The sequence below is a fragment of the Neomonachus schauinslandi genome, chromosome 1, assembly GCF_002201575.2.
Source record: "Neomonachus schauinslandi chromosome 1, ASM220157v2, whole genome shotgun sequence".
Taxonomy (NCBI): Eukaryota; Metazoa; Chordata; class Mammalia; order Carnivora; family Phocidae; genus Neomonachus; species Neomonachus schauinslandi.
The window spans coordinates 130,735,278-130,759,391 of NC_058403.1; the positions used below are offsets into that span (position 1 = coordinate 130,735,278).

Consider the following 24,114-nt stretch of genomic DNA (forward strand, 5'->3'; position numbering starts at 1 on the left):
CCTCTGTTGAAAGACACTATGGTTACTATTTTCTTGATTAATCCTGACTGGTTCTGTTTTTAAATGTCATTTAAAATAAAATATCAAATATCAATACCTCAGCATACTAGAGCATAAAAACTTTAATCTTGAAGAAAACTTATTACACAAAATTATTATTCTGAATACAGGGTGGGGTGTCGGGCAAAAGGGAACCATGTATTAAATTCATAAAGTAAAAATAAAGAATGTAACATTTTATTCATATCAAAGTGTTCCTCACTGGAATGAAGTCTTCCCTCTCTCAGCTGCAATGTTTGCCTGAATTAAGTCAATCACTTATAATAAAAATGTCACTTTTTAAAAACTTATTTGGTAGAGGAGAAAATTGGAAGGATTATGGGAGTTGGAGTCACTGCAGGCCAAGACATCTGTTCGGAGGGAAAAAAATGTTAAAGACCTCCTGTCAGTGACTTATTCAAATCCACAAAATTCAGTCCTTTTTCAAGACAAATCCAACTAGACTAATCAGTTAAAAGATATACCTTTAACCATTAATCTTATCTCATAAATTGTTTAAAAGATCATAAAATGTTAAAGTGAAAAGAATTGCTTTAAATATAAATAATAAGAGCACAAGTTGTAAAGGGTTCAATGTTAACAACTGATTTTTACAGGACCTCTCAACTCCCCTTTCATATAATTACTACATGAAATTCCCTAAGTAGAACTAGTCTAATAAAATAATTCAGTAACCATTCACCATCTATAAAACATTTCAGGAAATGAAACACTCCTAAAGCACAGAAAACATTATTTAGTTTCATTTTGTGAGTATTTCTTAATCATTGAAATTGTTCTATATCGCCATAGAAAAATATTAGACAATAATCCCCAAACTAAAGCAAAAAATCAATTTAAGATTACAGACTTTGGAAGAATGAGATATGTGAAGGAAAAGGAACCTGACATTAACAACAACAAGCATTTCCTGAGCAACCACACACTACCAGTCATTTTACATAACTCACCTAACCTTACAAGGCAGTGTTAGAGTGAGGAAATGGAAACCCAAAAAGGTTACATAATTTTTCCAAACAACTTAACCAGCAACTAGTAGAAGTAAAATTTGAATTCAGTCTTATCTGGCTCTAGAGTCTGATTCTCCCTTGCTTTCTCTGGAACAATATTCCCTGTGGGTGACTTCAAGCTAAAAACAAACCAAAGAATTATTTGAAAAAAAAAAAGGATAAAATGACATGACAATCTCTAGCCAATATTTTAAATCATATTTAATATTATCAAACTCTCACACATTTTTAACATAAATAATGCTTGTGTAACTAAAAAGAGCATCAACTATGTGTCAAGATCTGCAAATAACAGATAAAAACCTACCTAGAAAAGTTCATAATTACCAATTAATTTCTCACTGATACAAAGGCTCAAAAATGAGATCAGCCTCCCCAAGCTACCAGCCAACCTATTCCCCTCATTTTGTACATTACTTATCATCATATGCTGATAGAATAGCCTTGTGAGATCATCTTAATTATTCCTCCTAGTTGTCTGATTAATGTCTGAAAATTTCATGAAATCCGAGTTATTATCCTAGCCCCTTTGTGCGAACTTTGACATTTGCTTTCTAGTTACTATGCAGTCACCTATATCCTCTATGTTGATATTATTCCTTTCTAAAAAATACCTATTCCACCGAGAGAATACAGTTTACCTCACAACTCAGTACATGTATACATGTTATACAACTGAAAGAAAAATTTAATAACCACATTTACACTCACTGTATACAATGCACCTGATATTTTCTAATTTGTTTTAATGCTAGAAGCAACCCACGAAACTGATCTCACAAATCACCAACATGCTATTAGAACACCACTCTAGAACCCAACCCCATTAAGAAAGTGCTGACATGACAATAGCATTTTTCCTTCCTGTTTCTTTCCAAACTGAAGGAGAAAAAAGTCAGTGAGAAAAAAAAAATAAAGATAAAAGGTAGTACATGCCTCCAAAAGTTTTTCCTAAAGTATGATTCTTGGGAATTATTTTTACAACATACTTATATTTTATCATTACGGTAAAATATACATAACATGAAATTTACCATTTTAGCCATTTTTAATTGTAAAATCCGGTGGCGTTAACATTCACAATGATACCACCATCACCATTATCCATTTTCAGAACTTTTGCATCATCCCAAATAGAAGCTCTGTACCAATTAAACAATAACTCCCTGCTCCCCCTCCCCCAGCCCCTGGTAAACTCTAATTTTTATAGTAAGATTTTATAAACATATACAAAAGAAGTGAAAATAAAATCACCAACCCCTATAGACACATGACCCAGACTCAACAAATTACCAGATTTTGCTATAATGATTTACCTGTCCCAAACCTCCTGCCATTTTACCCCTACTTACTTAGAAAATATAAAAAAGATTCTTTCTTATATAACCACAATGTCATCATCACAGCTAACATTATTAACAAGAATTCCTCATTATCATCAAACTTTGAAATTTTATTAATATAATTAACCTAATTATAAAAATACTTGTTTTCACCAAACTTTTCATTGATCCTCTCAATACTGCAATGATTTCTGAATAATTTCATGTGTAACTGTTTAATAAAAGGTAATTATGATTCAAGACCAAAAATACCACAATGTTTCAAATGAAAGCTTTCTGAGCAATTCTACAGAGAGACTATGGTTTTCCACTAAAAACACAGAATATTATTTAGTATCTCATACATGGAATGTTTTCTCAGCAAAACACCACAAAAGCAACCTAGTGAAATCTGATACCATCATTATTTATTTTATATAAGCAATCATTACTAACTAGAAAAGCCTACATTTGTCTAGTGTTATTTTTTAATGGACTACTAGATGAACTTAAAAAAAAAAAAAAAACCTAGATTACTTTTCTTTAACCTATCAGTGTTCTTAATAGTGTTGTAAAATGTGAAGATATGATTGTACCTACAAACCTCTTCAGTTCTGCGAAAAAGTCAAACTAGAGCACTGAAAAGATATATGAATAAATCCTGGCTTAAAAACTATAGTAACAATTTCTATTCCTATGAGGAATGACTTTGATTCACAGAGAGCCTGATATCATGAAAGAACACTCATTTTCAAAATTTAAAAGACTGGAAGAGATGAAAGACAAAACAGGGGCTCATTCAAATTTAACCTATAATTTTTCACATAGTACAACCACTAGTTAAAAAGAAATTATCAGCCTGTAGAATATAAACCACCAAAGCTCAAAATATGAACTACAAAGTCAAATGTAAACAAGAAAAAAAATATCTACATGAGTTTCATACAGTGTCTTCTCTAATCCTATGTATTTTTACTAATGCAAAGTATATCAGCTTAGAAAGTATAATCTTAAGGTTCTTTAAAGTTTGTGATTACAAGGGATTACCTCCAAGATCAAAAGCAGCACTGGAGGAATACCAGTATCACATGATCTAACTGCACAAAAATTTGCTGCTACTCAATTTCTGCATCACATGAGTGTCTAATATAAATCAAGAAAATTAAAACACTTACATGTTTAATAGGAAGCATTTGTGCTATTTAAAGTTGTGTCACTATCTTTACCCAAATCATTTTCAAAGTATTTGACTGGCGATCCTAGAAGTTCTTGAAAGACAAGAAATGCCTAATTTGGTTTTAGTCATTGTCTTTTTAACTTGAATAAACTCAAAAGCTACAAATATAACATATTACTATAACCAACATTCTAAAAATGTCAAGTTCCAAAAATAAAAACTCCTGAATTATCTTCATTATATAATTTTTGAAGTTTGCTATAAGGATGGTTTGAAAATGCAATCAGCTAATATGCTCTATGTAATTATCACTACTCAATGTCTAAATGTTGAATAAAGAGTAAAAAATAAGAAAATAATTTGCAAGGTGTACAAGTAATCCCACATCATAAAATATTCTATATCACATCTTGACTACAAACTACAAAAAGAGGGAAAAAAAGAGAAAGGAAAACCTAGGTCTAAATATTTTATAGAAGTCAGATTCTCAATTCAAATAGCAATAATTAGAGTGATCTGATGGCTCTTACTCTAAATTACTGGAGGCCAATGAATTTATTTAACTTCTGAAAAGTACAGTATAAAGTTTTAAGCACATTCTTTATAAACATTTTATGGACTGAATTACTAAAATATTCAGGTTTACCATAAATTAACTACCATCAAGAACTTCAACCTCAGGAGAGAGAAATATACATATATACACACATATACATACACATACACACACACACACTCAGATATAAATATATATTATGTGTATGAGTAGCAATCTTTTTAATTTTCTAAAGAAAGTCACTGATTTCATCTTGCCCTGTTACCTGCCATGAAGAATGTGAAGCTGCCTAATTTGTAGGCAGCATACACAACTGATCTGGTATGTATGCTGGTGCAAAATTAATCACCAAATCAGTAAGTGAAGCCACATTCTGACAATTTCTGAACTTCAAAAAATATTTATTATCATCAGTGTCCATGACTCTCCAACACTAAAAGTATGATTAACTCTTTTATATCACTTGTACAGTAAGCAATTTCAAATTCCTCGCCAGATTCAATTCACTCATCTGTGTTACTCATTAGTAACAATTAGTTGAGAACTCAGTAAGAGCCCCAGGACTGTACTTACAAACACTACTCTATTCATACACCTGCAAAGTATCCCTATTTTACAAATGAGAAAACTAAGTATCAGAAGGTTTAAGTCACATCATCACGACTGAATTACTAAATGGCAAAAGCAGATTCTAATCCAAGTCCATCTAACTAACTTTTAAGGTCTGTTTGCTCTTCCCACCACCGTAGACTCGCATTTATGCTAACCTTGTTCACGGGTTTAAAAAAAAAAAAAAAAAAATCTCCCACTCTTTTTTTTCTCCAGAAATTTGTATTTAGGACTAGGAGAGAAGAATAAAGTCATTTACATGAATTATTTTTGCAAATATCAAGACACAATTTTCTCCAAATTCTTCTTGGTTTGACTTATATCATTTCAAATATGAATATTAAAAATTGCATCACTGGTTCAGCAAGATTAAAGGCATGCATTAATTACCACAAAAGACTTCTTTCAACAATACTGAAGATTCTAAATAGATCAAAGATCCAAAAGTTGGAATATATTGGTAAAAGTATTGCCAAACAGTAGCTCTGTTTACCAAGTGTAAACATAACAACTTTCCAAGAATAGAACAACTAAGTGAAGCTCAAAATTGCTTAGTTATGTTAAAAGTCTTCATTCTAAATACTAGGATCAACCAGAAAAATAAATCTATACATTTTCTTCACAGAGACTATTTCCATCTGAAAATGTCATTATTCCACCCTTCTTCTTGAAAGTTATTTTCATTGGTTATAGAATACTATGTTGGCAACTTTTTCCCAGCACAATGAAGTATTATCCCACTGTTTTCTGGCTTCCGTTTCTGCCCTGAGCAGTCAGCTGGCATTGTAACTGCTATAGCTACTTTAAAGGTAATCCATCTTTTGTTTTCTGCCAACTACTAAAATATTCTGTTTCTGGTGTTCTCCATGTTACTATGATGTGTCTAGATGTGTATTTAAAATTCTCAGAACTTCTTAAATTCGTGGACTGGTGTTTTTCTCAGCTCTGAAAAATGCTCAGCCATTCTCTCTTCAATCGCTGCTTCCTTTCCTATTATTTCTCCCTTCTACAATTAGGAAACTAATGAAATACTGTTAGGTTTTCTCATTCTATGTCCTATATATTGTAATCTTTCTTTTCACCCATTTCTTTGTTTTTCTGTTCTACATTCTCAACAATTTATGTCCAGTTCATTGGTTCTCTTTAGTTGTATTTAATCTACTGCTAACCACATCCACTGAGTTTTGTGGGGTTTTTTTTTTTTTTTTAAAGATTTTTTATTTATTTGAGAGAGAGAGAATGAGAGAGAGCACATGAGAGGGGGGGAGGGTCAGAGGGAGAAGCAGACTCCCTGCCAAGCAGGGAGCCCGATGCGGGACTCGATCCAGGGACTCCAGGATCATGACCTGAGCCGAAGGCAGTCACTTAACCAACTGAGCCACCCAGGCGCCCCTGGGTTTTTTTTTTTTTTTTAAGATTTTACTTATCTATTTGAGATAGAGAAAGAGAGAAAATGCACACAAGCAGTGCGGTGCGGAGGAGCAGAGCAAGAAGGACAAGCAGACTCCACACTGAGCACAGAACCCAACATGGGGCACAATCTCACAACCCTGATCATGACTTGGGCCAAAATCAAAAATTGGATACTTAACTGACTCAGCCATCCAGGCATCCCTCTACTGAGTTTTTCATTGTAATTACTGTATTTTTTATTTCTATAAGTTTTGTTCAGGTCTTTTTCAAATCTCACAAGTTTCCTGTTGCCTGCAGATATGTTCCACCTTTTTGTAAACATAATAAACAGTTGTTTTATCATCTCTGTCTGATAATTCCAAAATCTGAAGTTTTTGTGGGTTCTTTTCTGTCAATTGTTTCTGCTGCTTCTTACTCATGGTACCTTGTTTCCTTGTTTGCTTGGCTGTATTTTATTGTGAGATAATTCTTTGGAAAATTGTTTATGGGAATTTCCTAGGACCGAAGATAAAAATGTATGCAACCTGAGAGGACTTTCATTTGCTTCTGCCTGGCACCTAGAACCACCTTTAAATTCACAATCTGAGGTTCTTTCAGACCAGGTGACACTGAATTTGAGCTGCAAATCAAGGAGGAAGGCTTATGGTTATAACTCCTTAGGAACAGGTATTTTTTCAAGCCCAAAGCAAACATTCTTACAGCCTCCTGTGAGTAAGAACATGAGAAGGGTTTTAATCTTGGTTTAACCATACCCTATGACCATAGCTTTTTTGGAGTCCAGTTTTACAGGGAAGGAATATCCTATTAGACTCCCCTCCCTGAGCATATATGGGCTTTAATTTCTACACCCTGTGCTTTGTGAGACCCTCAAAACTAAAGTAAAAGTTCCCTACAATGTGGCAAATATCCTCAGAGGAAAAGCAGTTTTAATATTCTGTTTACTTCTCAAAATTCCTGCTTTCATGTAGATTTTAACCTGGTAATTTCTCACTATCATGTCTGTTCCTAAGGAAAGAAAAAATTCTAGCATTTCTAAATCTCATCAGGGAATTACTTTATCCATATAATACAGCTGACCATATTACCTTGTTTTCAATTTTAATAGGTTTCATAGTTTTATATTTCAATCACTAAAAGTTTTATTTTGTGGGTAAGTGTAACACTGATGTAACAATTACTCTTTATTAAGCTTGATTCACTGGTATAATCTAGGACAGAATTTTGCCAAATCCCAAAACTGATCAATTCCATTATATTATAAGACCATTAAGAGATGGATAAGATTCTGAAATTCATTCCCTAAATAGACATCTGTATAACTGCTATGGAATTCATTAGTCTATTGATTTTTTTTCTCCACCAGCAACATGTGTAATGAAGCTAATGGAAGATTAGCCAAAGTAGTAAAAAGATGACAAATAAGGACCTGAGTTTAATCTTGTTTCTGCCAAGAAACAGAATAGTAAAGAAAAAAATATTGGAACTACATACAAATTTAAAAATTCTTTGTAAGAATTTTAAAAATGTATAAGCAAAATTAAAAGACAAATTGAAAATACCTGCAATATATATATAATAGACAAAGAGTTAAAATCTATAATATGCAAAGAGCTCTTGAAAATCAACCACAAAAACCCAAAAAGGCATTAAAAAAATAAGATAAAAGCAATCAATCAATCTGTGCCAAGACGTTAACCAAAAGCAATGATTTATAATACTTTACGGTAGCAAGTTATGGGCAAATATAATTTACACCCTGCACTAAAGTTAGGGTATAAATTAACACTATCTATTAGGCCGTTTGGCAATAAGAATCAAAATCTAAATCATGCATTTCCTTTATACAATAACCCCATTTCTTAAACACACACACACACACACACACACACACTAACCCCATTTCTAGTAATATACTTGAGTAATAACATCACTGCATGAAGACTTACAAAAAACAAAAATTAAAAACACAAAACTGATTAAAATTAGTTTACATGCACAATTAAAACTAAAAAATTCTGGAACTATGTGAATAACAGAAAAAATATATAGTAATTAAAAAGGGTAGGAATTGAAGTTACTTTTTAAAATTTCACTTTGTTTCGTTTGATTTTTTTTTTTAAAGATTTTATTTATTTATTTGACAGAGAGAGACACAGTGAGAGAGGGTACACAAGCAGAGGGAGTGGGAGAAGGAGAAGTAGGCTTCCCGCAGAGCAGGGAGCCCGATGCGGGGCTTGATCCCAGGACCCTGGGATCATGACCTGAGCTGAAGGCAGACGCTTAACAACTAAGCCACCCAGGCGCCCCGGATTTTTCTTTAATTAGTGATATACTATCATGATTCTTGGGAGGTTAAAAGTAAAGATAGGATTTAACTCATCCAACAATTTTTTTTTTAAAGATTTTATTTATTTGTCAGAGAGAGAGCGCGCAAGCGAGAGAGCACAAGCAGGGGGAGGAGGAGAGGCAGAAGTAGAAGCAGAATCCCCGCTGAGCCGGGAGCCCGATGTGGGACTCAATCCCAGGACCCCGAGATCATGACCTGAGCCAAAGGCAGATGCTTAACCACCTGAGCCACCCAGGAGTCCCTCATCCAACAATTTTTGTAGTTTGATTTTTTGTTTGTTTTTTAGGTCTGTATAATAGATGAAACATAGTCACAAATTCTTTGTTACTTTCTTCATCAGGAGATGAAGTTTAATTCTCCTCCCATTGAATCTGGGCTGTTTAACCAATAAAAGACAGCAGTTTTACCAATAACATATAGCAGAAGTAATGTTCATCAGATTCTCTGTTTCCACTTCCTACCTCTTAGAATGCTTGTTCTTGAGACATTCACACTCAGAACCCACCACTCCTACCCAGGCCACATGGAGAAGCCTCATGCAAGTGCTCTGGTCAACAGCCCTAATTTAGCTCCCAGACAACAGCCAGCATCAACTGCCAGCCACGTGAGTGAGCCATGCTGGAAGTAGAAACTCTAACCTCCAGTGAGCCTACACCAAATGAAACGGAGATAAACTAACCCTACTGAATCCTATACAAATTATAAAATCATGAGTAAATAAATATTACTGTTGTCTTAAGGTACTAAGTTTTGAAGTGGTTTATCACACAGCAGTTAATACCTGGAACAGTCTCTTATTTACTGCTATATATTCAGCACTTAAAACAGTACATTGTATGGGACACCTCCTTTTAATAGTCACAGCTTCAGGAGTATGAGTAAAGATGGCATACATGGTTTTGGCATTCACAGAGCAGTCAAAAGTGGGACAGAGATCGTTAGGTAAAAAGACAATTATAATACATAATAAATGTTATGTTGTAGTACAGGGAGGGTATCTGGCCAAATAGGAAAGGACAACACAGACTTAGTGGTATAAGAAGATCCCTAGAGCAGTGACATCACAGCTAAGAACTCACAAGAGTTAGTAAAATCAAGAGACAGACTATTCCAGGCTTCAGGCAAGCAAAATCCTAAATAGTTCCAAAAACTCAAAAGATTTCAGTACTTTATAATGACATCATAGGGGAGGCAGAAGGAGACACAAGACTGAGCAATAAATGATGGAAAAGTACTGAAAGGTTTTAAGCTAGAGAGTAAGAGAATCAGCTGAGAGCTTAGAAAGATCACCTGGCTCCAGGGACACCAGTCAGAAAACCCTACAGAGACAAAGGCAAGAGATGATGATCTAGAAATGATATACCAGAGTAGGAGTATTGGGCATAAAGAGACAATGGATTCAAGACTTAAAATCCATTGAGATTGATGCCATTACATGAGGATTTGGGGAATAAAAGGGGTCTATCGGGGTTCTGGCTTCAACAACCAGAAAGAAGGTGGGAGTCATCCACTGAGATAATTCACTTGCGAAGGGGAATAGGTTTTGTAAGAGAAGATGGTAAATTCAGTTGCAGACTTTATGAACATGAGCTGTCTGTGGGCCATCAAAAGTGGAGTTATCCAACAAGCAATCAGATACACAGGTCTAAAGCTCACAGAAGAAATCAAGATTGGAGATCTAAGACTACAGACTCTTCAGGACCTTTTTTATTCTCTTTATAACATTAATCTCTCACTATCTCCTCAGCCATTCAGATATTACTCTACAATTCTCTCACAATTTGTCTTTATAGTCTCTTGCTCTCATTTTGTTAATGCTTCCAAAACAGTGGTTTTACATTACGAGGAAACTCAAGTTAATCAATGTTTTGCCACACCCTTTGCAAGGCAGGATGCGTGATGGCCCCTGGTGAGGGCATTATGCAGGTAGTTTTCGTGACAAAAAGAGGAAGGATATTAGGGGTACTGATCAGGACTACTTTGCAGCCTTGGGGGAAAGCATCTGTACTCCTGATCCAAGTAGAAAGGAGGCAGTGGAGCTATTCTCTGAAAGAGAAAATGAAGTGTATCTGGAGAATAAATAGGAAGCCATAAAATCATTTAAAGGGCAAAGAAGTACAAAAGGATAACCAAAGAGTAGAGGGGGGGCAGAGAAAAAAGAGATACACCCAGGCACTTCCCCATCCCTACCTTTCCTACTCCATCCTATCTTCACTGCTTCCTGGTCTATCATTTCCCAATGGCTTCCATTACACTCAGTTCTGAGAATTACGTAATTTGGCTTGGAGAACTTGAAGTAGACCATAGCAAGGCCACAGCTTGAAAAAGAAAACTCACCATAAAAAGTAGAAAAATTATACTACCTGACCAGAGAAGGAAAATCATGATATCTGATACTGCAAACAAACAAACCCAATGCTGCACAGTTTGATCTCTGTAGTCTATCAGTATTCCCTTTTAATTTCTGCCAAATCACATAGAAAGAAATCTTCAAGCTCTAAGGAGATGAAAATGTAAAAGCTCAGAATAATTACTTGGGCAGTGGAGCTAGACAGCCACAATTATAAAGGAAGCTGCAGGCACTTTAACTTAAAGTACCAGAGCGTTGTGTATTACCACGAGTATTTTGACATAAAAGGAGAATCACAAAACTTCTAAGCCAGAAGGGTCCTTAGAGATTATCAGTTCCGGCTGCTATAACAAAGTGCCATATACTGGAAGGCTTATAAACAACAGAAATTGATTTCTCACAGTTCTGGGGGCTAAACTCTGAGATCAGGGTGCCAGCAAGGTCAAGTTCTGGTTGAAGGCCCTTGTCCAGGTTGGAGACTGCTGACTTCTCATGGTATCTTCACATGCCAGAGAGAGGAAGCAAACTCTCTCTTGACTCTCATAACAGCACTAATCCCATTCATGAGGGCTCCACCCTCATCACCTCGTCTAATCGTCTAATCGTAATTACTTCCCAAAAGTCTCACCACCTAATACCATCACATGGGAGAGTGAGGGAGCAGGGTTTCAACATACAAATTTTGGGGCGACACATTCAGTCCATAAGAGTGATCACTTGAAGTGGTTTTCCAAATATGTTTAAATCCTTCTGAGAACTGGGTATATTAATTCACAGTGACACCATATCAAAACATATTTCAAGTCAATGAAATTAAGAAAATCGTTCCAACACAGCTTCCATAAATGAAAATTAATCATGAAAAAAAAAAAAAAACCCTCTACAAAAATGGCTGGTTTCAGATGGTATGCTTATCTACTTGGAAAATGTAAGAGAATCAACTGAAAACCAGTTATAATAGATTCAGAAAGTGACTGATTACAAAATACACACACACAAAATCAATGGCTCTTCTATTGACCAGCAATAGTCAGGTAGAAAAAATACACGCACACATACACACAAGGAGAAAAATCTCATTCCCACCAATAAAAAATAAAACACAGTGGGACTGAACAGAAGACAAAATGATAAAACTTCTGATATCCATAGAGAAAGAATAAATCATTCAGTAGTACTGAGAAACTAATCAAAAGCTTAAAAATTTAGTATCCTCTGCTTCACACTACACAACTAAACATGTTCTGGAATAATGTAAACTCATAATTTTAAACTGAAACTATAAAAATAGTTTAAAATATAAATTAATAGCTATATAAACAAAAGGTAGGAAATGCCTACAAGACTCATAAAGGAAGAACAAGATTTAACTACAGAAATGTTAAAGTCTATAAGAAGGCAGAAGAGGAAGAGGTGTAAAGTCAAGTATGCCCAAATAAAGCCCAAATAAAATAAAGATGATAATACCCAATCACAGCAAGTATGGGGCCTCTCAGCTTTGTAGTTAAGGGTAAAGTGGACAATTTGGTCATGTGTTTCAAAACTATTAAACATGGGCATATCTTTTAACCTACTAATAATTCCACTCACAACAATTTTTCCTAAGTAAATAATGCATAGGCACAAAGGAATATTAGCTACAATAATGTTCAGTGTAGTACTGCTTGTCATACAAGGATTGAAAGGAATCTAGGTGTCCAAGAATGGAGGACTACTAATAGTACCTTCATACAATGGAACAGTCATAGAGCCACTAAGAAGTGTGTGGGAGAGTAACACCATTAGTAATATAAAATATTAAATGAAAAACAAACACAAGTAACAAAATAGCATAAATCCACTTTTAGTTTAAAAAACAGCTGTATCTGCACATACATGTTTATCCATATAGATCTACAATACAAATACACACACACAACACAGGTAAAAAGGTTAAAATTAACTCCTGAACTATTAAGAGTAACAAAGATTGGAGAGGGGAGACAATTTATCCCAAGCCTCCCTATGCCATACATATCTACCTATCAAAATGAGCTTTCTTACTACAAGACTCCTGGACTTCATGAAGAAAAAGAAGTCTAGTTCAATCAATGCAGTAGACAGAGAAACAGTGGTACCATGTAGCCATCTCCTATCAACTCCACCTTCTTTCCCAAGCCCCACCAAGGATCCAGGGCAATCAATCCACCATCTCACCCCAGGGTTGCAAGAGATGTAATGTTAGTAACTCTTCTTGGATTCCTACAAGGTAGCTAGTGGAATACCTCCAAAGGTACATATTCTGGGAAACCTAAAGGGGTCAATTCTGATCCCCACTAATTACCAGCAAACAGAATACACCCATCTACAGCCAGGACCTGTAACTTAGGCTCAGTCTTCTTGCAGTGCTAGACCACTCCAACTCCATCAGACGGCAGGTGCATCTCATCTCCCCCAAGGTGGTTATATGAGAAGTGGGGGCTTACTTCTCACTGATTAATTATTCTGAAGATCCATTATTTAGAAGTAAAGACCCAAATTGCTTTTAGTTCAACCTTTTTATCTTACTTAGATGTTCAGTAACAGTAAGAAAACTTCGTTGCTAACCAACATTTGCAACTTGGTTTCTAAACTAGTACTTGCAGTACAAATCTGACTTTGCTTTTAGCCTCTCTCAAGACAATATAACCCCCTAAGAGAACTGAAGAAATTCCCAATAGTGCAGACCATTATTTTTGATCATTTGTTTTTATAACATTTTCACAATAGGCATTACCTTTTGTAATAGAAAATTTTAAAAAAAATTTCTAATGGCAGGCTATCATACTGTAATTATCCAACCTAAGATATTTATGCACAGCAACATTTTCTTTAGATATACCATAACTAGTCTGTCATAAGTTATCATACAAAATTAAATCCAATCATTTTTTTTAAAGATTTTATTTATTCATTTGAGACACAGAGATACAGAGAGAGAGAGCATGAGCAGGGGGGGAGACAGAGGGAGAGGGAGAAGCAGGCTCCCTGCTGAGCCAGGAGCCCGACGTGGGGCTCGATCCCAGGACCCTGGAATCATGACCCGAGCCGAAGGCAGATGCTTAACCATCTGAGCCACACAGGCACCCCTAAATCCAATCATTTTATAAAAAGTAAACCATTCTTCTAAATGTAGACTTCATGACCCATAAAAAAGTAAATGTAAGCATTCTTGTCAACACGAATTTATAAAAATTTGTCAACATCTATAATGCCTATTTCAAATCTCTTAAGTCTATTTTGTCTCAAAAGAGTAATCCAATAATCACCTTCCCTAGGCAACTGAGTTAAGAAAAATAATAAATCTGCAATTACTAAATATTTTCATGGAGTCAGTCAGAGACACCACATGTAGCACAAAACAATGACTGAATGATATTATCTTTAGATGTTTTTCATCCAAACTAGTGGACATTTAATGAGCATCTACTGCATGCCAGGTTCCATGACAGGTGCTAAAAATAGAAAATGTTAACACACAAATCCTATACTCCAGTTCTTTTTCTAATCAAAGAGACAGGTACTATGATAAATTATAAAATATATATACAGAGAGAGATCCCAACCCCTCATGTCCAATTCCAAAAATCAAAAAAACTCTGAAAACTAAAATTGTTTTCTAAGCTGTCAACAAAACACAGCCTAAACTAACATGAGGCTTTTTATGGTCTTTTTTATTCTACTTAGTGTGAACATGTATAAATTTGCTGGGAAAATTAATGTGTACAACTATGGGGTGATTGTTGCTATCCACAGGTTTCATGATATATAGCATATGCACCATATTAATTTTCTAAATTCCAAAAATTTTACTTCTGAGACACATATGCCACCGTGGGTTTTAGATAAGGGGCTGCAGATCAGGTCTGGAGTATGCAAGGACAGATGGATTATTTCAAGGAGCAAAGGAGTCTGCTGAGGGAGGTAAAAGTTATAGTCAGAAAAACCTTCAGAAATAAGGTTACCTTGTTCTAGGCTTCACAACACTACACTAGAAAATTTTAAACCAATCCTTTCATACCACCACCAAAACCATCTTTTATTATTTCTACAGCCTTCCTTCCTTGTTTTGAAAGATCTGAACAGCCAAACCATATTTATTCATATTTAATTCCCCAAAGGGATAAGAGCATTAATTACTATACCAATTTTGTATTTAATCCAAAAAGTACAAACTTTGTTTTGCTGGCCAATACAGCTTCATACCAAATAAATGTACAATTCCCATGAAGTTCATTCAAATACAGTCAGTCTTGATTATGTGGCTATGATCAGCCACACTGTAGATTATCCATAGTAAAACATAGTACCTAACACTTACATAGTAAGACAGTACCTAACACGCATTGTGTCAGACACCAAGCATTACATATGTATATATACTATACTTATACATATATACTCATTTAATCCTCAAAACAATTTTCTGAGGTACTTATTACTGTTAGCCTCACTTTAAAGTTGAGAAAAGTGAGGCACTATGAGGCTAAGTAACTGACCAGCATAACATTACAACAGACATCACAACAGAGTATGAACTTAGAGAAAACATTTACAACAGGGATTTATTGTTATACTGACTTACTTCCCAAATTATTATCCCAGTTAATGAATTAATGCTACTGGAATCAGCCCATAGGCCCTCTCCTCTCACTTCCCCTCCCACAACTGCCCACAGCCACAAAATCTCATTTCTCAAGTTCCACTACACACACTGTAACATTACTGCCATTCTAATCATCTGTCCACGTTAAGAGAACGGTCTTAGACCAAGTGTTTAAGCACACTCCTCAGACTGGTGCTGATATAAAAGCGGTCAGAGACAAAACACTGAAGTTGTCCTTATTACTTTTCCAGTGTTAAAATATGATAACAATGACTCGTGCTTAGATTGTTATCGCCCTTACTGGCCAAATAAAAAGTCGGTGACCCATCAATCCCCCCCAAAAAATCCTAAATGTCAGGATAACAAATACAGGATAAATCTACTATGTATGCGTAGAGGGGGAAAGGGGATGGAAGGTGGAAGAGAAGCACAGGCAAAAAAATGAAGAACGAAAACTTGCAGGGTCAAAAGGAAGCAGACCCTACTTTCACATTTAACACTGACTTACAGACTTGAAAGAGAATGGTCTGGCCAACAGGTGCAAACAAAATAAAGCTTTGCAAATTTCAATACCTTATTCAGAAAAGATTACAAGCATTGAGGCAAGTTTTCATTATACGATGGGGGAAATTTTTTTAAAAGATGACAAGTTTGGATTTTAAAATGAAAGAAAAGCTCGTAATTTTCAACAATACTAGGGAAAGGGGATTTTAAAATGTATCATTAATTAATTTTCTTCCATAAAAGCTACATTCAGAAGATTGTTAAAGCATGGACTGTAGAGTCAGCCAGCCAGAGTGCCAGCTCTGTGTTAGCATAGGACTTTTACCCTCTCTCTGCTTCAGTTTCCTTAAAGATTGTTGTGAGCATCACATGAGTTAAGACACATAAAGTGCTTAGAACAGTGTCTGGCACTTTGTGCTTCAAAAGCACTGTCATACATACTATTTAAGAACATGAAATAACAATGATAAAGGAACAGAATGAAGACTATAACAATTACAGTGCTAAAAATAATTGATGTTACACTTCAATAGTTTTTAAAAAGTTAGGTACAACCATTTTTATAGACATAAAGTATGAGGTTAAGTATGACACTTTTCAATTTACATTTTCTTAATTAGATTAGGAAAAAAACCTGAATCCATGTAGGATAACCTCAGCAGGTGGAGACCCTAAATTCTTGACCAAGTTTGCTTCCAAGGCTCAGGAATGCATTGCTCAACTGAGGCTGCATCTGAGAGAAAAAGCAAACACTCAATACTGTCACCAATAAAAGAAAATTTCATCCCAGCAATGGATTCAGAGACACAGGATTCATAGTCTATAAGTTGATAAAACCCAACTACCCATAGCTGAGTCCTTCAGCTAGAAATACACCAAGCTTCCATGGAAAATTCACAGGCCAGGTGATGTATGCACCACAGCATGGACACCTGGTACCTGCACTCCTCCAGTTGGGGCAACTCACCCCAATACTACTATCCCCTTCCCTGGTATCCCTACATAGCCTGTTCACTCTCCATAAAGTATCACCCTAAGGGGAACTTTCTTCAGTTCATCCTGCCTTTTCCCCCTTCTCTCAAAACCACCTCTACACTCAGGATGAATTAAGGCTCTTATTCACTGACACCTCATTTTATTTCTTAGCACACACATTATCCACATCCTTGCTACTCAAGAATTGTTCCTTGTCCAGCAGCACCTAGGAGCTTTTAAGAAATGCAGAATATCAAAATGCATCACAGATCTACTAAATCAGAATTTGCATTTTTAAACCAGAGCCCCAAGGGATTCCTATGCACATTAAAGTTTGAGAAGCACTGCTTTGACTCCACTGCAGATAGTTGTAAAAATTTTAAATGCTCAAGTTTACATTTGAATTTAGCGATATAGTATGAAAATTCCAAGATGTGTAATCAGAAAAGCTCATTAAGAAAAATGACCAACATATAAATGAATTTAAGTGTTCAAAGGTTTATTTCAACAATGCCTACATTTACTACTTCCTGCTTTAAGTCAGTATTTTGTGCAATAGCACACTACTAATATACAGTTTCCCTGTACTGTATTTTGTTGTACAAAGAGTACAAATAATGACTGGTTCTAGAAATCTCCACGCAATCAGGCCCAAAGCTGTGCAACCTGTACGCTACAAGCTCGGAATTTAGTCCAATTCGGAGATGACAAATAGAACTCATTCCTGAAAACTATTATTCAGGAAAAAATCTTTAGGATGTGAACTTTAAATCATATTCCTGAAACTAAAACTAGTTAATGGCTGGTATTGAACAAACTCTAGGTCATCTGTAGAATCAAAAATTGTTTAGGAGGTTTGTGTTCGTTTTTCCAGAAAAAGCAGGGAAGAGGGGGAATCAACTTTCACAAAGTTTTTCTCATCCTTGAAGGCCTCAACTTGCATGTTCTTACAGGTGAATAAACTTAAGTCGTACTAAAACAGGGCCACGTTTCTCTCCTCAAAGCTGAAAGGCTTCTCTAGTCTAAAGGCTGCATTTTAAAAGGTTTGGAGATTCCGGGCCCGTTTCGCTTCCGGCCTCCGAAGGAAGCGTGCTGCCCAGGGCTGATATGAACAGGGAAATTTACCAAGTAGGAAGTTGAGCCACAGTCCAACCAGCAGGCTCTACCCTCTTGCAGCAGTTGGCCTTGCAGCCTATACCCCAACCTCCCGAGGCAGGGAAGGCAGGCAGACTGGGGGGAAGCAGCCCCCTCGCCCTACCCGCCCTGGGGCTAGAGGAGCCTCCCTCCCGCCACCCAGCCCCCACGATGATCCGGGAAGCGCACAAACGGGGGCGCTGCGACTACCCGTTCGCGGCGACAGCAGCAGCAGCACCCTCAGGCCCTCCCGTGAGGCGGCGGCAGCTGCAGCAGCGGCGCTGGGGGAGGCGGGAGTGGTCCTGAGAGGCAGAGGGGGAGGCCGGGGCGGGAGCGACTGCATGTGGGGCTGCACTGGAGGGAGGCGGAGGCGCTCAGGGGGCTCGGCTTTTTTACGATTATCATCATCAGCATCTTGTTTTACCTGTGGCGCAGAAGGGCTCCCCAGCTCCTATTCCCTGAATCCTCCTCCTCCCCTCCTCTTTCTCTCTCTCTCCCTCAGTCTCTGCCAGGCGCTCGTGGAACCGGCCGGGCCCGGCCCGACCAGAAAGAGAACAGGGCGGCAGGGGGCGGTGGCGGCGGTGACCAGCGACCACGTGACCACGCTCGCGCCGTAACGGCGGCCGCCTCCTGCCGCGCGCCCTCCCCGCGCTCCACCTCTAATAACCCCGCGGCTCGAACGCCCAGGACGCTCGTGCGCAGGCGCCCGCCCGGCCTGGAGGCTGCGCGAGCGCGCAACGCGCTCGCTCTCGGGGCCCAGTCTGTGGGGCCATGCGAGGCGCGACGTGGGGAGTGAGTCCCAGGCCAAACCCTCTGCTGAGCCGGCCGACTACTAGGGCGCATGCGCGGGAGGGGTCTTTCCACCTTCACCCCCCCCCACAAACTTTCTCTTTATCCTCTCTCATTCCCCCAGCAGCACGCAGCTGTAGCCTTAGGAACCTGCCACCTGGACTACACCACTCACACCCACCACCACCTTCCCAGGGTGAGACTGAGAGTAAGAGAGATGTCAGCCTCTGAGAAACTCCTAATAGGTTGGTCCTCCTGCCTCAGAATTTACATTTCCTAGTTGCGTGTAAATGGCCTTCCGTTGGACATTTTTCCACAGCTGAGTAGACTCCTATTCATGCTTCAGGACCCAGCCAGTCACTTACTCTGAAACATACTCTACTCTGCTTTGGGGAAGTCATTAACATTTTGTGGAGATCTACTTTGTTATAACCTATATAAATCTTTTTTTTTTTTTTTTTTTTTTTACAAATCACAATACTAGGCTCGGATTTTATCTCTGCTCGTAAAACCTAGGACAGTATGTGTCTTCAGCATTGTGGTATCTCAGTAAAATTCTGATGACTATCAGAACACAAGCAATGCCTAAACTGTCTTTGTCCTCCACCTCTACTTATGATTTAAGATTCCCTTTACCCTAGCACACGGAATGCTGGTGTTTGTTTCTCAAATATGAAAGCCTTTGAATGGGAATGCTAATTAGAGTGGCAAATGCTTCACCTAGTAAAAAAGATTTATGGTCTTTTATTAGCCTATCTTCACAAAGAGCTCCAAAAGAAACTGATACTGTTGAGTCCGGAAGAAGGAAACCAAGGCAGAAAAAGGTCAAATTTTCAAAGGTTAGCTAGCTTCCGTGGAGGGTCTCTGTGTGGGAGACCTTTGTTCACAAACACCCCCCTTCACATAGGGATTCCCTCTCTTTCTATTGGCCTTCTTTGTTGCAGGAGCTGGGCAGGTTAAGTTAATGCCTCTCACCAGGTCTAATCGGGGCACATAATTAAAATGTAAAAACCTACTAAACGGCATTTCTGGCTAAGTCCTGTCATCATTACCGTTGAACAAGGTGACTACCGAGATGATGTTCAAGAACCATAACTAGCAACAAAATTCCAGAAAATGTTGGGATAAATGTTAATCGAGAAACATTATTAACAAGGGCTTGTGAGAAACTAGGAAAATCACAACCCTCAAGCCTCCAATCTGATAGGTCTGAAATGTTGATGGACTTTTTTATGCATTTACCGATACATACACACGTACAGTGATCCCACCTGATAGTTGCAGCTACCACCTAAGATATGCTCGTAGCACCTCATTCTAAATATATCCAGTCCAAGGTTCAGACTATGAGAAACTATTTTGGTGGCCTATGATGAACCCCAATATCCATGGCCTTGTGTAATACTCTCCCCTTGAATGTGGGCTAGACTTGTCACTGCTTTAAACAATCGAATGTGGCAACAACAACTGCCAGTTCCAGGCTGAGGCCTTAAGAAGACTTTGCAGTGACAACATTGAAATTTACTGGAACCTGTACTCATGGAAAATAATGATTAAGAAATCCCCCCCTACCTGTTTGTGTTCTGGGGCATGGCTTACCACAAAGAACCACCCTTCCCCATATGACTTAGACGAGACTCTTTGTCCACTCTTTCTCAAAAGACTAGCAGATGACTTCTTATTTACCTGTGACAAGACCAAAACCAGATCTTTCCCTTTTTGCTTGAACCTGTTGACAAGGTCAGGCACAAACCCTTCAACCTCCTTGTTGAGATTAGGACTGTTTGTTACCTTGAAATTAGCTAGACACAGAGATAAACATGCCCTGGCCAACTAAGACATCTCCTAATTACAAAACAGTTCCAACTGATGCAGGGTCCAAGGACCTGGAGGGGTTCCCGCAGGCCCAGCCAAGAGGGTCCTTGTCTTTGCACAAGATAGAAATCAAATGCAAGGCTCAGACCTTTGGAGATCACTCTCCTCTGAGCCTGCTGGCATTAAATAAACCTCCTATCCTCCAAGATCTCTGAGGGCCGCTTGGTTCTTCTGTCTGGCAATCCAGTCCGGTTCTGTAACAGATTCAATGAGTCATCCATAAAATCACACATGCTTACAAAGCTTTGGTTCGACACAATCAAGGAGTTGTTCTACACCCAGGTCAAGATGAAGCAGCACTTCGCCAGCATGTGTGGATCAAGAACCCAAGAAGCAGAGGAAGCCATGAGGTAGTAAGCTGTTCAGAAAGTAGCCAACAATCGTGGCATGGCTTTGGACTTCTGTAGCAAATGGAAATATGGGGGTCAATCCAGTTATATCTAAACCACCAAGGGTCAGATGAACTCCTAGAAGCACATGACTTACTCCAATTTGTAAAGACGCAGGAAAGAGTTCACATTGTTTCAAAGTTTGCTCTATTAGGGGGCTGTGATTTTTAACCTGTAATAAAATTCTTCAGTTCAATCCTTAAAAAAAAAAGAACTCAAATGCAAGCCAAGAGGAGAGTTTATTGAAGACATAGAGAGAGTGCAGACAGAGCATCTGGGTGACTCAGAAAGAAAGAAGAATGAGTTTCATCTTTACTTGGGGTCTGTTGTTTTTATTGAGGACTGTAGCCTCTTGCACATGCCTTCTCAGACATCCAGGAACAAATATGTGTGTTTAAGTGTTTTCCATAAGTCATTTATGCCCCGGAGCTGGAGTCTTGAGAAAATGTTCATGAAAACCCCACCTGGTCACTCCTTAGATGTTATATATTGTGCTGGAAGACTCCAAAGAAATCATTAACTCCTTGACATTTGCAAGGAAGACATACATTATCTGTACTATAAGGCATGTGTAGGGTGATGGTGTAGGTCCTAGTAAGAAAAGAGGAAGCAAAAAAGCCATCTTTCATGGGGTTCCTTCAGGTTCCCTATCTCACGACTATAAGTCATCCCACTGATAACCTGTCTACTCCTTCCTGTAAAAGTACAAGGCAAAGCCCTGTGGAAACACTGTGATCTTCAAATCTGGGTACTCTTTCCATTGCAGTAATCTGCATAAAATCTATTTCCTCGTTCATTCAGTTTTGTTTTTGACAACAGCTTCTGTTTTTGCCCTTTGGAGGAAGCACCATGTAAGAAATCTAACTACTCCAAGACTACCATGCTGTCAGAAGTCTAACCTAGCCATTTCAAGAGGCCAAATAGAGGAAAACTGAGGACCTGGGCTAACAGCCCCAGCTGTGCTCCCATTGGACACAACACAATTGACCACACGTGTGAGTGAGCCATCTTGGAAGTGGATTCTCCAGCCCCATCAGGTTGCCCCAGCTGATGCCACAGGGAACAGAGACGAGCTATTCTCCACCATGCCCAAATTGTAGAATTGTGGGTAAATAAATAAAAGCGTTGTTTAAACCACTCAGTTTTGTGGTAGTTTGTTAGGTAGCAATAATAACCAGAATAGACCTATGTATCCAACTGTCTGCTAGAGATCTGTCCCAAGTGTCCCCACAGGCACCCCAAACCCAACCTGCTCAAACTGAATTTTGCAAATCTCCTCCAAACCTGTCTCTTCTTCTATGTCCTCTATCTTCTGTTGGTAGTGCATTCATCCCCCCAAGGCTCCCAACAGAAAACCTGGGAGCTTTGCCTGACTCCTCTATATCCTACAGCATTCAGTCACCAAGTAATGGGCTTTCTTCTCCCACTCCACCCACATCTCACCTCAGATCCTCCTCATCTCTCTCCTGAACTACTGAGTACTGAGAATTAGTCAGGTTTTTCCATGTTGCAAGGAAGAGTCATACATGTACCCAGATTACCTTAGAGGTTTATTGTCAGGCAGGGAGTGAAGAGACGTGGAAAACCAGCCCAGTCATCTCCCATCACCTGTGTTGGGTGGTTTCAGGCTGGGAGGCCCAGCTGGCCTTTTGGAAAACCACAGAATGACCCCATCCTTGAGGCCACAACTGTAGCTCTAGGGATTCAGCTTCTCTCTAGTGTCTCACATCCTTAATCTACAAAGGAAAACCTGAGGGGTCTGTTAGTCCCCAACTGCTACAGAGTACCCTGACAGGGCTGAGACTGGCCTGCAATCTAATCTAGGAAAAAGAAACTAAAGTAATAAAGCTGATGATTAATAACTCCATAAAGCATAAACATTGTATGAAAATTCATTTTGAGTTATGCTACTTATAATACAATTCATATTTTAAGGTAGAAACATTAAATTTGAATCAACATCAGCATTCTTAGAAAAATAGCAATTAAGACACTTAATTTTGCTGCAACCTGGTTCTCTGCCTTGGCATCTATGTGCATTCTCTGTCTCAGGACATGACAGAAAGTGAAGTGCATACGTGAGCACGCGTGCACACACACATACACACACACACAAATGCAGATGTTCTCTAGGAAAGGTAGAAGCTTCTCCTAGGCCTCTGCCACTGGGGACACTCAGCCTGGACCCTTTTGGCCAGGGCAACACCCACATCCCCTCTCCTGGCTCTTTTCTCTTCCACTACACTCAACACACCTAGGTAAATAGGTCACATTCAGATCCTGAAATTGCCATAGGGACCTAGACTAACATAATAACAAGATGTACATTCTGCAACGTGGCAGTGAGAAGGTATGGTAAGCATGGGCTGTGTGTGGAGCTGGCATTAGGAATCATCTCCTCCCTTAGTAAGTACCTGGTGTAGCATCCAGGGAAATACCTGCTCAGATCTCCTGCTGTAAGGAGCACAGTTGACTTTCAGCCTCAGCTGTGGCCTTGCCAGATCCACCACTGTGTTTATGCTGAGATCATATTTCCCCTGGGCTGCTCCTAGTCAGTGATTGAGCACAGCAGGGGTATTAGTGCAGGCCCATTGTTGAGGGATGCAGTATTCCTCTAATGGGCAGCTTTGGCTCAAAGATTCCCCATTGGCCTGGTCAAAACTTTCTTATAACTGCTTGCAGTCTTAGGATCTTCTTGGTCAATATTCTTTCCTTCCCCCTTAGCTTTTACAGTTGTCAGACCTGCATTGTGGTCTGGTCTCTCCCTAGTCCAGCTTTCACTTCCTTCCCTTTATCCTTCACTAGTATTTTCTCAGTAAAACTTGTGTGCATACAATCCCATCATGGTGTCTGCTCCTATGAGGACCAAAATTGAAACCTACCCCCATTCTGGGACTTTCTCTGTCCCATCCTCAGACTAGAGCTACAGGGTACAGTTATGATTAATATCAACAAATCTAAATTTTTTAATTCTTTTGTG

General features: G+C 38.4%; 1 long non-coding RNA gene across 1 annotated transcript in view; it reads right to left on the reverse strand.

The window, feature by feature from the left end:
- Positions 1-18,607, reverse strand: part of LOC110570854 — a 164,010-nt gene extending 145,403 nt beyond the window's left edge. The window contains exon 1 of the long non-coding RNA XR_002479748.2: positions 18,506-18,607. This is a non-coding gene — a long non-coding RNA (uncharacterized LOC110570854). The remainder of the gene's footprint in view (positions 1-18,505) is intronic.
- Between the last annotated feature and the right edge of the window lie 5,507 nt (positions 18,608-24,114).